The 16,866-nt window shown below is 59.9% G+C and overlaps 1 protein-coding gene across 2 annotated transcripts in view; it reads right to left on the bottom strand.

Moving 5' to 3' along the window:
- PHF24 (PHD finger protein 24) overlaps positions 1-16,258 on the bottom strand; it is a 45,684-nt gene extending 29,426 nt beyond the window's left edge. The window contains exon 1 of one of the 2 annotated variants that reach the window (XM_030567444.1): positions 15,880-16,258. The gene's annotated coding sequence lies outside the window, so the exon portion shown is untranslated. The remainder of the gene's footprint in view (positions 1-15,879) is intronic. The other variant, XM_030567443.1, reaches the window with a different exon arrangement.
- Between the last annotated feature and the right edge of the window lie 608 nt (positions 16,259-16,866).

The following is a 16,866-nucleotide window of genomic DNA, read 5'->3' as shown; positions in this document are numbered from 1 at the left end:
GTTTTAGACCCTGTTCCTGTCATCGAATAAACCTCTGTTTTACTGGCTGGCTGAGAGTCACGTCTGACTGCAAAGTGGGGGTGCAGGACCCTGTGGCTTCCCCAGGACCCCGCTGGGGCTGGCTCGCTGTGGGAAGCACATGGAGGGGCAGAGGATGCTGAATGCTCCAAGGAAAGACCCAGGAGTGAACACCAGCGCACACACACACACACCTCCCCTCCCTCTCCTACCCACAGTCCTGTCAAATGCAACACACCCACCCAAACAGCGGCGCACACACACACACACACACGCACACACCCCTCCCTCTCCCACCCACAGCCCCGTCACGTGCAACACACTCACCCAAACACTGGCACACACACACACCCCTCCCCTCCCTCTCCCACCCACATCGCCGTCACATGCAACACACTCACCCAAACACCATCATGCACGGACACACGCACACATACACACACACCCCTCCCTCTCCCACCCACAGCCGGGGGGAGGCTGAGTGAGAGGCTGTAGGGAGTTTCAGTTTGGAGCTGGCTGGAAAATGGAGGGGAGCCCCGACAAGGCTTGGGCTTCCCAATGGGGCTGTGGCCTCCCTGGGGCCCCCAAATGGACCTAACTAAAGGGGGTCCTGCTGTCTGTGCCTGCAAGATCTGTCTTGGACTCTGTTCCTGCCATCCAAATAAACCTGTTTTACTGGCTGGCTGAGAGTCACGTCTGACTGCGAAGTGGGGGTGCAGGACCCGGTGGCTTCCCCAGGACCCCACTGGGGTGGACTCATTGTGGGAAGCGCACAGAGGGGCAGAGGATGCTGAATGCTCCAAGGAGAGACTCAGGAGGTGAAGCCGTGTGAGCTTCTTGCCCTGCAGACAGTCTGCTCCGAGGGAGAGGAGGCTCCCCAGAGTCCTGCCTGGCTTTGTGGGGAGCAGTTCCAGAGCATCGCCTGGGGACTCTGTGACACACCCCCACAGCCCTCTCTGTCACATGCAATACCAACACCCAAACACAGGCACATGCACAGACCTCTCCGCCCCACAAACTTTCAAGCCCCCGAGTCCATGAGTTTGCAGTTCAAGTTGAGGACAAAAAACCCCAGCACATCCCAGCCCTTGGTGCCCCATTGCACTCTCTATTATTGGACCCGGGGTCACCCGGGCGACTCGGCACCCCCTGCTTGTCCCCAGCTTGCCCCCACATCACGTGTGCACCCCAGCCCCGTGTTCCCGCTGGGCCAGCTGGCGGCCCCGCACCCCAAAGTGCTGCCCATCTCTCTGCGCGCTCTGCAATAGAAATCAATCTATTGATTTCCTCCCCGGTTGCCAGGGCAACCCAGGCTCCCGAGGCCGCGGCTGGCAGGTAGGTGATTTGCGGATGCTCTGCTGGGGGAGTCGTGTGCAGGTCCTGGGCCCCCCCACTGCAGCATTCCCGCGGAGTCCTAGTGCCCCGCAGGGCGGAGGGAGCGGAGGGGGCCCAGACCTCCTGGAAAGCAGCGCCCCTCCCTGTGGCATGGCCCACTGATGAGGGAGAGGAGAGCCGGGGGAGGCGCTGCCGAGCCCAGGCCCTGGGAGAGCGACGCTGCAGGCCCAGCTGGGAGCATCGGCCCAGCGCCAGGAGAACCATGCAAGGAAGGAGGCCCAGGGCGCGGGGCTGGCAGACAGCAGCTGCTGGGAGCGCCGTGGGCTGGCTGGGGGAAGCAGCAGCGTGGACATGCGGGTGGGCGACAGGACCATGGTGGACTCTGCCATGGGGGCACCATGGCACCGGGAGAGGACATGAGCACAGCTGGGGCAAGGGGGCACCGGCGGGCAGGGCCGGCTTTAGGAAGTGCGGGGCCCAATTTGAAGAGTTTCGACGGGGCCTGGCAGGGATGTCTATATATTAAAAAAAAAAAAAAAAAAGGTAAAAAGCGCATTGGGCTTGTACTCACCGGCGGTGCTCCGAGTCTTCGGCGGCACTTCGGTGGCGGGTCCTTCACTCGCTCCAGGTCTTCGATGGCACTGAAGGACCCGCTGCTGAATTGCCGCTGAAGACCCAAAGCGCCGCCAGGTGAGTAAAAATTAAAAAGGCGTCTCTAGCCAGGGAAGAGATTCTCACTGGGCACGGGGCCGTCTTAGACGGGGGGCCTGATTCTGGGGAATTGGTGGAATGGCCTAAAGCCGGCCCTGCCAGCGGGCGGCGTGGGGCCCTGTGCAGTGGGGCTGCTCACTGCTCATGCTGCGCATGTGGGTCTCAGGCTCCCACCACTCCTTTGAGAAACACCCACACTGCCCCCCAAACACACTGAGAAACACACACACCGAGAAACACACCCACACTGCCTTCACACACACACACTGACAAACACCCAGACTGCCCCCCAAACACACTGAGAAACACACACACCGAGAAACACACCCACACTGCCTTCACACACACACACTGACAAACACCCACACTGCCCCCCAAACACACTGAGAAACACACACACCGAGAAACACACCCACACTGCCTTCACACACACACACTGACAAACACCCAGACTGCCCCCACACACACTGCCCTCACACACACACACACACTGAAAAACACCCACACTGCCCCCTCACACTGCCCCCCACACACAAACACACACACTGCCCCCACCCCACACACTGAGAAACACACACACCGAGAAACACACTCACACTGCCTTCACACACACACACTGACAAACACCCACACTGCCCCCCAAACTCACTGAGAAACACACACACCGAGAAACACACCCACACTGCCTTCACACACACACACTGACAAACACCCACACTGCCCCCCAAACTCACTGAGAAACACACACACCGAGAAACACACCCACACTGCCTTCACACACACACACTGACAAACACTCAGATTGCCCCCCCACACACTGCCCTCACACACACACACAGAGAAACACACACACTGCCCCCACCCCACACACTGAGAAACACACACACTGCACCCCCCACACTGAGAAACACACGCTTTGCCCTCACATCCACACACACTGCCTTCACACACACACACACACACTGAGAAACACACACACTGCCCCTCCACTGCCTTCACACACACACACACACACACACACACACACACACACACAGAGAAACACACACATTGCCCTCACACATTCACACACTCTGAGAAACACACACACTGCCCCCCAAACACACTGAGAAACACACACACCGAGAAACACACCCACTCTGCCTTCACATACACACACTGAGAAACACCCAGACTGCCCCCCCACACACTGAAAAACACCCACACTGCCCCCCGCGCCCTCACACACACACACAAACACACACACTGCCCCCACCCCACACACTGAGAAACACACACACTGCACCCCCCACACACTGAGAAACACACGCTTTGCCCTCACATCCACACACACTGCCCTCACACACACACACACACACACACACACACACACTGAGAAACACACACACTTCCCCTCCACTGCCTTCACACACACACACACACACACACACACACACACTGAGAAACACACAGACTGAGAAACACACACATTGTCCTCACACATTCACACACTCTGAGAAACACACACACTGCCCCCCCACTGCCTTCACACACACACACATTGAGAAACACACACACTGCTCTCCCACGCACACACTGAGAAACACACACACACTGCCCTCACATCCACACACTGCCTTCACACACACAGTGAGAAACACATACACTGCCTTCATGCGTACACACACTGCCCTCAAACACACAGAAACACACACACACACTGCCCTCACACACACACAGACACACTGAGAAACACACGGCCTTCACACGCACACTGAGAAACACACACACTGCCCTCACATCCACACACTGCCCACACACAAGCACACACACAGAGCAAGTAAACACACACACACTCCCGCACACACACACAGCAGCAGGCACCCCCACCAGCACCGCAGGAAGAGGTGTGTATGTGCACACAAACACAGAGCAGAACCGCCCTAATTCCCACGCTGCTAATCCGCAGCCACAGCCGTGCTGAGAGCCGGCAGCCCGGGCCCGCCCCGCCGCAGCGCTGTAAGAGCTCAAGGACACAGATATTCTGATTAAAAAGCGAGCGCAGTATCACCGGCGCCCACAGTAACCGATTCAGGGCTGGCTACGGGAGGGGGAATCCTCATCGAATGGGGTCCTGGCGGGATGCCGCCGGGCTCGGTCCTAGGCCTGATGCTTTTCAACATCCCCCTGCCCCGATCGGGCAGTAAATATAACCCCTCTGCTGGTAAGACGTGCGGCTGGCACACAGACTGGCGGAGTGGCAAACAGTGACGAGGCCGGGCAGCCACACTGAGCGATCGGGGTCGCTGCGTAAGCTGGGCCTGTGGAAAGCGAAGTGGGTTAATACAGCCAGGCGGAGTTCTACCCGTAGGACCAGGGCATGCGGCCAGACCCATGGAAGCGGGGCTGTGCCTTGGGAAGCAGCGACTGGGGCAGAGCGGATAAACAGCCCAACACGAGCTTCCAGGGTGAGGCTGGGGCCAAAAGGGCGAATGCGATCCCTGGCTGTATGGCCGGGAGGAGAACGGGGTGGGGGGGGGATTTTCCCCCTGCATGCAGCACTGGTGGGACCAGGGCTGGACACTGCATCCAATTCTGGCAGCCACTGTTTAAAAAGGATGCTGAAAAATTGCAGACGGCAGAGAAGAGCCACCAAACTGATCTGAGGGCTGGTGAAAAATGCCTTAACGAGAGAGCCCTAACAAGTGCCATCTGCTCAGCTTATCAATAGAGCCTGAGAGGCGGCTTGACGCACCTCCCCAGGGAGAAAAGCCCAGTACCAACGGCTCTTTGGTCTAGCAGACAAGGGCGGAACAAAAGCTGAAGCCAGACAAGTTCCAACAAGGGGAGGTACAAATGTTGAACAGTGCAGGTCACTAACCATTGGCACAACCTGCCCAGGGACGTGGCAGATTCCCCATCTCTCGGGGTCTTCGCATCCAGCCGGAGGGTGCACTAGCCAAACCCGTTCCTGGGCTCAAGGCAGAGGGAACAAGGGGAATGTCCTGGCCTGTGAGCTGCAGGAGGGTCAGACTAGATAAGCTAATGGTCCCACAGGGCCTGGACAGTCGTTATTATGGTTCTCGGGCTGGAAAAGTCCTGAGGAGCAGGAGCTGTAGTGAGAGAACACACAGCTGAGCCTGCCTTGCTGTATAAAATACGCCCCAATGCATTCGCCGCTGTGCTAGGAAGTATCATCTGAAATAATTACAGCTACACGGCACTTGTCAAAGGAAATGAGCAGACATGAGCGGCTTTGATTGTGTTTGTTTGCTTGCTCGCTAAGCTGTAAAATATGGTGCCCGGCAATGGCTCTTCCAGTCAGTGAGAGCTCACCAGGGTCTGCCGTAGACACAATCAGAGACACCCACACACTGCACACAGACACACACCTGTAAACACACTCTATTGTGCTCAGATCCCCAGACATAATTCTGCACAAACACACTCAGCCAGGCGTATAGCCTCCCCCAAACACTGACATACTGCACACACGTGCACAGAGGCATGATCATACACACCCAGGCAAAAAACCACACATACACACACTCACACGCATCTCTCTAGTCACACGCACAGACATGTCTGCAGTAGAATTACAATGACACACATGCACCAGGACATGTTCATGGCCACTTGTGTGTTCAGGCAGACACACAGGTATATATTCATGCACACCCACACGCAGAGGGCTGTTTTCTTGAACACCCACACACAGAGGGGCATTTTCATGTGCACACACAAACACACACCCAGGTGTGTCTTCATACACCTCCCATTCACATTCACACAGAGGCATGTATTCATGCATCCACACATGCACATGCACCCAGAAAGATGTTCATTCACACACATACACACACAGAGGTGAGTATTCACATGTGTGCACACACAGAAGTGTGTATTCATGCACACACAGATGCATGTATTCACACACACACACACAGAGGCATATATTCATGCACATACACATAAAGAGGTGTATATTCACATGCACACACAGGGATTTGTGTATTTACGCACACACATAGGTGTGTATTCACACATGCACACACAGAGGCATGTATTCACACACAGGCATACATAGAAGCATGTATACATGCATATACATAGGTGTGTATTCACACACAGAGCCATGTATTCACACACATGCACACACATAGGTGTGTATTCACACACACATAGGTGTGTATTCACACACATGCACCCGCAGAGGTGTGTATTCATGCACCCCCAGCCCCGTCTGGAATCCAGCCCACCGGGTTGATACGTGATTTGCAGAGAGGCGTGCATTGAGAGGGAAGGCAAGGCGGGTGTGTGAGTGGCAACGCAGTGTCTCTTGTCTGTGTCTGTGTGGGCAGCCACCTCCGGGAATGCTCGGCTAATTTGCTTTCACCAGCCTCGCCTCCCCCACATGCTGCGCTGCCCTGTCAGCAGGTGCTGGAGAGATGCAGACACCCCAATATCCCAGGTAACAGCCCTCTGAACACCAGTACCCTGAGAAACAGCCCTCAGAGTAACACCACCAATACCCCAAATAAAAGCTCTCTGAGTACCGGTACCCTGAGAAACAGCCCTCAGAGTAACACCACCAATACCCCAAGTAAAAGCCCTCTGAGTACCGGTACCCTGAGAAACAGCCCTCAGAGTAACACCACCAATACCCCAAGTAAAAGCCCTCTGAGTACCGGTACCCTGAGAAACAGCCCTCAGAGTAACACCACCAATACCCCAAGTAAAAGCCCTCTGAGTACCGGTACCCTGAGAAACAGCCCTCAGAGTAACACCACCAATACCCTGAATAACAGTAATAGTGCCTCAAGTAACAGCAGATGAGTACCAGTACTGGTACCCTCAACAACAGGAACAGTACCCAAGTAACAGTCTTCTAAATACCAGTAGCAGTGCCCTTTACAACAGCAACGGTGCTAGAGGTGAGAGTACCTGAAGAACAGTACTCCAAGTACAGTATCAGTATCCCATATCAATGTGTCTGGAGTAACCATACTGCAAATAACAGCACCGCAAACAACCCTGTCCATGCTCCAGTAACAATACCCCAAACAACCCTGTCCATACCCCAAGTAACGGTACTCCAAGTGCAGTAGCACTCCTCAGGGTAACAGTACCACCAGTCAGAGTGCCAGGCCCCAGTCCCACAGGGGCAGTGCCCGTCTGACTCCTGCCCGCTGCAGGCAGCTGGTGCTAAAGGAGCCATGTCCCTCGCCTGCCTCCATGGCTGCACCACGCTGATCTATTGCCAGAGGAATTATTGATTTTCCTTTGCTGAGGCCGAGACCAACATCTCCTCTTTGGGCCTCCCAATCACTCCTCACCCCCCACGCTGGCCTGCCGTAGGCTGGGCTGAGAATCTCCTTAGCTGGCAGCCTCGGCGCTCCCTGTCTCCAGCCAACAGCAAAACGTCTCGGCTTCACCGGCAGCCCTGCCCAGCCAGAACAGACGACTCCCCTGTATTTATTATCAGCCCCCCCCGTGTGGGCTCTTCCCACAGCCCCGGGACCCCTTTGCCAAGCCCTCCCTCCTGGCAAAGCTGCCACGGGGCACAGGGCCTGTTCCACGCTCTCATGGTCTCGGAGCATTGTGAGCTCTCTCTGTGCCTCCCTGCCTGGCCGAGGGCTCAGGGCTCCCACCACCCCGGCCTCCACCCCCTTGCCACTACTACAGACTGGCGCGGCCCCGGGCCTGGCTTTACGGGAACACCAAACAACATGGCTAGAACCTCAGGCTGCAGCATCCCTCTCTCAGGTTGCGCTCCCCGTACCCCAGGGTCAGCGCCCAGGCCCTCGGGGCAGGCAGAGGCAGCTGGTGCAGCTACCCTGCCCTGGGCTCGGTCCCTGGAGCCCACGCTCTCTGTGTCACAGTCTCCCCGGCGCTCCCTGGACTCCCCGTGCATTGCAACGATTCTCCCGGGCTCTCACCCACCCAGGCGCTGGGTCCAGCCAACCTCCGGGGCCTGCGTCTCTCCCCGCTCCCTTCACGTGTTCAGCACATCCGCTCTGGGTGAGAGAACCTTCCCCTCTGCAGCACCCGCCCCGGCACTGCCTCTTGTCTCCCTCCTGCCAGGGCACGTTAGCCCCTGACCCGTGGCGCCGGGGTGCATGTGCATGACCCACACATGGCTAGAAGGGCTGAGTGGCGGCAGGGGGGCTCAGGCCTGCAGCGGTGGGAAGCCAGCATGGTCTGCTGGCTGGCTGAGATCCTACGAGGCAAGCTGGCGAGTCACAGCCTGGTTCCTAGGGGATAAGAGCCCCCCCCCGGCAGAGAGGCTGTGGGGACTGACCCCCCTTCTGGGGCAGGGCTCAGGCACTGGTGGGGGTTCAAGGGTGGTGCCTGGGGGGTGGCGTAGTGCTGGTATGGCCGGTTCTGTGCACGGGCACGTCAGGCCTCACCTCTCCCCGGGGTGAAGAACATGGTTCCCTAAACCCCAGGGGGTGGCCCCAGGTGGGTCTCATCACCCCTGCCCTGCCCAGTGCCCGGCCCGGCAGCTCCATCAAAGACACGCTGGAGAGAGGAGCTGCCACCTCAGCCAGCTGCCCGACAGGGGCCAGCTCAGACTCCCTCCCCCCGGGGCTCTCTCAGCCCAGGCTCCCCTCCAGGAGATTTCCCCGCTGGGCGGCCTCCACTGCAGATGGCATTAAAAACGCCCCTCGGCTCCCCCCGGGCTCAGCTCCTGGGAGAGGCAGGTCTCTCCTGCTTTGTGTCCCCCTAGTAAAAGCCCCTTTTCCCTTCCCCAGACCCCCAGCCCAGTGCCTGCACCTGGCTTCCCCTGACAGAGCAAGGCAGGATGGAGATGCCCCCCTTTGGGGGGGGGGAAACTGAGACATGGAGAGGGGCTGGGATCGGCGCTCACGTGACAAGGTCCATGGTAGGAAAGTGCCGGGGGCTGGGGGTGAGAGCTGGTGGTGGTGGGGGGTCTGCAGGGCATGGAATTGCTATGGGAATGGCTGGTGCAGTCAGTGTGTGGGGGGGGTGAGGGGCTGGGCTGAGGGAGGAGGGATTGTTCCAGTGGAAGGTAACAGACCCAGCCCTGGCACCACGTCGAGCACCTTCCCGCTGCCAGTTCTGACCTGTAAAACAATTGCGCCCGGCCCTGCCACCTTCAGAGCGGCCCTCCCTGCCAGGTCCCACTCTTAGCCCATGTCACAGAGTGCGGGGGAGTCAGGGCCCTGCACCCCCCTCTTCCTGGGATTCACCAGGACTCTCACCCAGCCAGTAAAATGAAAGGTTTATTGGACAACAGGAATGCAGGCTAAAACAGAGCTTGTAGGTACAACCAGGACCCCTCAGTCAAATCCTTGGGGGGGGGCGGGGGAACAGGCAGCTTAGACCCCAGCCTTGGGGTTCCCTGCATTCCACCACCCAGCACACAATTGAAACCAAAATCCCTCCAGCAGCTCTCTCCCCCTCCCCCAGCTCCTCCTCTCCTTTGTCCAGTCTCCGGGCAGAGGGTGGGTGTCACTTTTCCCCACCCCTCTCCTGGCTCAGGTTACAGCTCAGGGATCTTCCTTCAAGGGAAGTCCCCCATCCCCAGTGTAACTCCCTTGCAACATTCCCAGGTCAAATCCGCCCTGCTTCCTGCTCCATCACACCCCGCCAGCCCCTGCCCTGGTAGCAATGCCTGCAGGTTGCTGCCATCGGCGTGGCTGGCACCCCTGCACCTAGCCGCAGGCCCCTGAATGTGTGCATCACTTGGCCCATCTGCACAGGCACCTGGCCACCTCCGAGGTGGTGAGTGTCTTGGGCCCACCCTGGCCCGTCCATCTGCACAGCACCTGGATAGCCCTGAGCCCACCCCAGGGTGCAACCAACTCTGCTCTCCTTGGCACCACCAGGGCTCCCCACGCTCTACCCCAGCCTGGCCAGGGCTCCCTGACACTGGCACGGAGTCAGTGGGGCTGGGCCCTTGTCCTGAAGTCCCAGTCCGGAATCTGGAGGGGCCATGCCCCGCTGCCTAGAGACGAGAGCGGGGGGCAGGGTGCTGCATTGAGACGTCTTGCCTGCCTGTGCTCTGCTGCTGAAGGCAGGACAGTTCGGGGGTCTGGGGTCTGGCACCGTTTCCATCAGCAGCTAGTCCAGGCCTGGGTAGGGTGACCAGAGGAGAGGAAGAAAATATCGAGACACATGGGGGCGGGGGGGAATATGTCACCGGCAGAGCACAAAGAATAAAAAAGCAGAGCAAAACAATAACAACAACAAAACATTCATCGGGACGCAGGACAAATACCTAGATATCGGGACGGTCCCGATTTTATCAGGATGTCTGGTCGCCCTAGGCCTGGGCCCCCCAACCCCACCTCCCAAGGGCCCCTCAGCCTTGACCTGCAGCCCCCTGCCAGTCCCTGCTCCAGTCCCTCTGCTCAGCCTGACTGTGCCGGCCCTACTGGAGCTGTGCTAACCAGGATTTACACCACCGCTCTCCAGCAAAGTGCACAGCTCCTGCCCTATCGCTCCCCAGCCACATACGCCCAGGCATCTCCCCCCTCCCCCACAACTACAAACCACTGACCCACTCCCTCAACCCAAATCGATGGGTCCTGGGCCCCAGACCACTGCACCATTAAAGTCCATGCATCACCCCTGTTCCCCGAGCTACAATCCATTCACCCTCGGCCCCCTCCTCTTCCCAGGCCAGTCACCGCCCCAGCCCAGCTGAAATCCTGCTGACGCTAAGCACCTGTCGGTGTGCTGTCTTAGGGCTGTGAGAAAGAGGGTTGGGTTTTTATTGTCAGGCTGAGAGCCCAGCACTGGGTTGTTATGACTGGGTTGTCATGGTCGGGTTGTGAGCACAGGACTGGTAGTTACTGTCAGGCAGAGAGCCCAGCCCTGCATGGTCATGTTGTGAGCACAGGACTGGTTGTTATTGTCAGGCAGAGAGCCCAGCGCTGGGTTGCCATGGTCAGGTTGTGAGTGCAGGGCTGGGTTGTTAAGGTCGGATTGTGAGCACAGGGCTGGTTGTTATTGTTAGGTGGAGAGCCCAGCCCTGGGTTGTCATGATCGGGTTGTGAGCACAGGGCTGGTTGTTATTGTCAGGCGGAGAGCCCAGCGCTGGATTGCCATGGTTGGGTTGTGAGCACAGGACTGGTTGTTATTGTCAGGCGGAGAGCCCAGCGCTGGATTGTCATGGTCGGGTTGTGAGCACAGGGCTGGTTGTTATTGTTAGGTGGAGAGCCCAGCCCTGGGTTGTCATGATCGGGTTGTGAGCACAGGGCTGGTTGTTATTGTCAGGCGGAGAGCCCAGCGCTGGATTGCCATGGTTGGGTTGTGAGCACAGGACTGGTTGTTATTGTCAGGCGGAGAGCCCAGCGCTGGATTGCCATGGTTGGGTTGTGAGCACAGGACTGGTTGTTATTGTCAGGCGGAGAGCCCAGCGCTGGATTGTCATGGTCGGGTTGTGAGCACGGGGCTGGTTGTTATTGTCAGGCGGAGAGCCCAGCGCTGGGTTGTCATGGGTGGGTTGTGAGCATGGGGCTGGTTGTTATTGTCAGGCGGAGAGCCCAGCGCTGGGTTGTCATGGTCAGGTTGTGAGCACAGGGCTGGTTGTTATTGTCAGGCAGAGAGCCCAGTGCTGGGTTGTTATGGTCGGGTTGTGAGCACAGGGCTGGTTGTTATTGTCAGGCGGAGAGCCCCAGCCCTGGGTTGTCACGGTCGGGTTGTGAGCACAGGGCTGGTTGTTATTGTCAGGCGGAGAGCCCAGCGCTGGATTGCCATGGTTGGGTTGTGAGCACAGGGCTGGTTGTTATTGTCAGGCGGAGAGCCCAGCGCTGGATTGTCATGGTCGGGTTGTGAGCACGGGGCTGGTTGTTATTGTCAGGCGGAGAGCCCTGCGCCGGGTTGTCATGGGTGGGTTGTGAGCACGGGGCTGGTTGTTATTGTCAGGCGGAGAGCCCAGCGCTGGGTTGTCATGGTCAGGTTGTGAGCACAGGGCTGGTTGTTATTGTCAGGCAGAGAGCCCAGTGCTGGGTTGTTATGGTCGGGTTGTGAGCACAGGGCTGGTTGTTATTGTCAGGCGGAGAGCCCAGCGCTGGGTTGTCAGGGTCAGGTTGTGAGCACAGGGCTGGTTGTTATTGTCAGGCAGAGAGCCCAGTGCTGGGTTGTTATGGTCGGGTTGTGAGCACGGGGCTGGTTGCTATTGTCAGGCGGAGAGCCCAGCGCTGGGTTGTCATGGTCGGGTTGTGAGCACGGGGCTGGTTGTTATTGTCAGGCGGAGAGCCCAGCGCTGGGTTGTCAGGGTCAGGTTGTGAGCACAGGGCTGGGTTGTTAAGGCTGAGTTGCTCCTGAGGTCTCAGGCTGCATCTGGTGAGTTAATGAGAACTCAGCCTGTGGCCTTTGTGTGGAGAAGGAAAGCAGGGAAGGCCGCAGCCCTCAGCGAGAGGTAACGTGGAGCTGGGACCCCAGGGGGGAACCATCCACCCCAGGCTGCTGCAGTTCAGCATCAGCCCTTGCTCTGAAGACGGTGTCCTGGGGTTTGACCTCTCGTCTCCAGCCCCCACGGTGGGCCTGCGCCCTCCAGCCCATCCGGCTGGGCTTTGCCTGGGCTCCATCGGTCTGTCCCCTGCAGTCTAGTATGATGGAGTAGGGGCTGTCTGTGTGGGGATGGGAGAGCCAGGGATGTCTTTAGGTGAGGGACAGGTTCTTTAAGCCTGTAACCTGAGCCAGGTAGGGGGAGGGGGTTAGCACCTTGGCCCGGGAAGCTGCACAACGGAATCAGCCGGCTGGAGGAGGGGAGTTCAGTTTCGGTTTTCGGCTGGGTGGTTGGAATTCAGGGGGCTAAGCTTCCTGGACCCCAGAGGGGCTGGATTGAGGGGTCCTGACTGTGCCTCCAAGCTCTGCTGTAACCTGCATTCCTGTTGTCCAATAAACCTTCTGTTTTACTGGCTGGCCGAGAGTCACTGTGAGTCCCAGGAAGAGGGGTGCAGGGCCGGACTCCCCCACATTCCGTGACATCTAGTGCTCATCACGATGGATCCCCTCACCGTTCCTCTCCCGCCTGCCCTGGAACGTGACCGGCCGGACCTATGCTGGGCTGATTACAGCCGGCTCCGCCCTCCTGCCCTCGGAGAGGTGCCTGTTCTCACTGTGGGTTTGCACCCTGCCCCTACTCCAGTAACTGGGCCCAGTCACTAGTGCAAATGTTGGCTCAAAGCTGGCATCTGCATGGGGCCCTCAGGGCTTTCTGTGCAGCACTCCCTGGAGCGGGGAGGGAAGGAGCTCTGATCTCGCCCCCTCGGGGGAAAGCCCCTGGGAAGGAGGGAAGCCAACTGCCCCTGTGTGTCTCTGTGCTGGGTCTGTCAGACACTGGGGTGGGGCTGGCAATCACGGCAGTCAGGTTGCCCCTGGGGCTGGCATCTCCTCTAGCAGCTCAGACTGGTCTGGGTGCAGCTCCCCCTCCCTCCTTGGGTCTCCCCATCATGTCAGGGCAGCTTCCCCGGCTGACGGCCCACGGCTGGAGGAGATCCCCGGCTGGGCAGGCCTCCCTGACAGTGGGTGTATGCTCTGCCCCTGCTGGTGGCCACCCTGCACGGCGCAGCGATGGTTTCTGTGCCAGGGCAGCAGCTTCCCTTATACTCGGTGAGGGGCACATGGGGGGAGCACATGGCAGCCAGACGTCCGGGCTGGCACAAGGTGGAGAAGGAAAGACACCTCCTGCTGCCTACCCCGAATCCCTGCTGCCTGCGCTGGCCGGGGGAGAGTGCGGCTGGAGGAGGTGGCCTGGAAGCTGCTGTGTGGCTCGTGGAGGAGGATGCAGCGCTGTGCCGGGTCGCTGTCACTGAGTGCCCCGGGGAGGAGGAGCAGGGCAGCGGGACGGTCACTGCTCTGTTATAGGGAGCCCAGGAGCTCGCAGGCTCCCTCTGCTCCAGGTATGCACCCTGCCCGTCGGCTCTGCCACCTGTCACTTCACCCCTCGCTTTTCCCCACTGGAGCCCGTGGCTGCCCGGCCTCCCAGCTCATGGGCTGGCGTGTGTGCAGGGTGCTGGGGGCGCGGAGGGTAGGCAGCAGTCAGAGGCTGGGGAGGGCTGGGGCAGCCCAGGGGGGGTGACCAGGGGTGAAGGGAGGGCGAGAGAGAGCCAGGAAGAGCTGCTGAGCATGAGATGTGTCCAGCTGGGGAAGCAGGGAGCTGGGAGCACTGACGGTCCCGTGGGAAGGAAGGGCTGGGAGCGAGTCACCGCGCGACGCTCTCCAGATTCCAGCCGATGCAGGCCGGGCGAGGAAAGGGCTGAGGTAGGCACCTGGAGCCAGTGATGCTGCCCCAGGGCCGAAGTGCCTGTCCCTGGTTGGGGCAGATGGACAGACTTCAGGCCAGGAGAAGCTCCAGAAGTGACTCCGGGTGATGGCCCAGGAGGGTAGAAGTGTGAGAAGCCCATGTCTGGGCATTGCCAAGGTGAGACGGACCTTGCAGGGGCACTGCCCCTGGGGCTCAGCAGTGAGCCTTGGGCTCACACTCCCCAGGAGGGCAGGAATGACCTTGAGACCTGGCCTCGTTGGGGTCCCTCTGTGGGGCATGGCCCAGGAGGGGCTGACAGCCCCACCTACGCTCAGGGCAACAAGGGACAGCTCTGGGTGGGCTGGGGGCACTGCGGGTACCTGGAGAGGGAACAGGGTCTCAGGGCCCATTGTCCCCCCAGCTGGGCTCAGGGCGATTCCCCCACAGCCAGGGGGGTTGGGAGAGGACTACAGTCTCCTCTGAAGCATTCAGCATTGGCCCCTTCTTGGAGACTGGGGAGCAGGCAGTGTGGGCCGGTAACCTGCGCCGGTTGGAGGCTGGGCTAGCATTCCTGGGAAGCCCAAGAGGGGCGCTCCCCACACTCCCTGCTCCTGCTTCATTGGGGCAGGGCCCCTGGCTCTGTTCACCCAGCGTGGTTCTGCTCGCGCCGGGGCCGCGCTGCAGGGTCGCCTGCGGGAGAGGGGGGCAGAGGGACTGACCAGCAGTCGTGCCTGGCCCATGCAGGGCAGCTGGTTCCCGGCTGCTGGCCCCCTTCGCTTGACTTGGGCGTGGGCAGGGGCAGGCAGGCCTGCGTGGCTCAGCAAAGGCGGGTTCTGGAGGCAGCGCTGAGGGGCCCAGAACGCTATTTCCACTGGCTCTGCCTGCCCCCACCTTGGCTCTGAGCTGCACTGGGACCCATGTGGCAGCCCCCGCGGGCATAGGGACCCAGCCAGTGCCCAAGCTGCCCCTGCTCCATGGCTAGCTGGGGATTCTAGCCCCAGGGCTGCCTGCCAGCACCTTCCCCAGCACCCAGGTCACTCGGATGAGATTCAAGCAGCAGCAGGAAGGGAAGGTGTGGAGCAGCTCGAAATGGGGCTTTCCCAGGCTGCTGAGCTTGCAGCAAAGCAGCCGATGGGGCTCAGGGCAGCATGGCACCCCGGCCCCAGGGCAGGAGGCTTGGCTCTGCGGGCTCAGGAGATTTTGTTGTTCTGTCGCATGTCTCCATCTCCCAGAGGGCAGCAGAAATACCAAGACAGCACAGTCCCCTGCCCTACAGCACACTCAGCACCCCTCCCCCCGTTTGCACGGAGCTCCCACGCCCACCTGAGACCCCCTCAGGCCAGCACCCACATTGGGACCCTGCACCCAAGGGAGAGAGCCAACCGACTGGCCCTGGTGTCTGACTTTCCACCCCAAGGCGACACCCACCGGCTCAGACTGGCTCTGAACCCCTGCTCCCCAGGCCAGCGAGTGGGGTGCCTGTTCTGGAGAGGAGGGGGGCCAGCGGGGCGACGTGCCCCACCCTGTCACTAATGAGTTCCCAAACGCTCTCCGCCGGGCATTCGCAGCAGGCTCGGCGCTGCTCCCCCGGACAGAGGCTACGCCTCACTTACCGGAGAGGGGATCCGGACGCGTTGCGAGCCCTAAGGAGCTGCCTGCACTGTTCCCATTCCGTCTGCTTCTCCCAACCGCCTCCTCCGTGCCCGCCTTCACTGCATCCCTGGGGGGCTCCCTCGCTGCCCCAGAGAGGAGGTGCCGGGATGTGGGTGCCCAGAGAGGCGATGCCTGCGACTGGAGCTGGGAGGCTGGTACCCGGAGCAGATGCTGCCGGAGGATGCGGGAGGAGGAAGATGCTGGCAGCTGGTGGCAGAGCCTAGCGCGCGTGCACACGGCTGCGAGCAGGAAGCAGGGCTGAGCAGATGCCGCCTGGCTTGCTGGCCCTGTACCAGCTACTGCCTGAGCTGCGCTAGATGCCTCGCTGGGAGATGAAGCGGGTTTTTAACCAGTCTGACGTTGGCTGGGACATACCAATAAAATCCTTCCCCATGTCTCTGGCTCCCAGGCTGAGCTGCTCTCATTAGTGACAACCTCAAGGACTGCAGCGCGGGACTGCATCCACTCAGGAAAGAACCGAGCAAGGTCAGCCCAGCCTCTCCCTGTCCCACCCAGCCCCCCTCCCAGCCCCAGCCCAGAAGATCCTGCAGCCTTTGGGGGCTTTAACCCTTCCCTGCCTAGAGAGGTACCTTCCCAGAGCCAGGGCAGCAGAGCCGGAAAGGGCCGGCTGGGAGCTCCCCAGCCCACGCCCCTGTGGCCAGGGCAGGATCGGTCTCTCCTGTATGCCGGGTTCTCTCCTGGCCTTCCAGCGAATGGAAGATCACGGTGAGCTGGGTGCAGCTAACTGAGGCCCTGCACGCCCTCGGCATGCAGCTCATACCGCCTGGCCCCTGCCGCACGTCAGCCGGTCTAGGGGGTCTCTGGGAATTGGCCCATCTCCCTTGCAGAGCTGGGAGCAAATCCCAGGCTAGGTCACAAGTGAAATGAGTTTGGCGGATTCTTATTCTTTTGAATGGGCCACAGGGTTGGCCACATGAGGAAGTAAC

Source organism: Gopherus evgoodei, chromosome 6 (genome assembly GCF_007399415.2).
Source record: "Gopherus evgoodei ecotype Sinaloan lineage chromosome 6, rGopEvg1_v1.p, whole genome shotgun sequence".
NCBI classification, from domain to species: Eukaryota; Metazoa; Chordata; order Testudines; family Testudinidae; genus Gopherus; species Gopherus evgoodei.
Note: the sequence above shows the minus strand (reverse complement) of the source record. Positions and strands in the feature narration are given on the sequence as shown.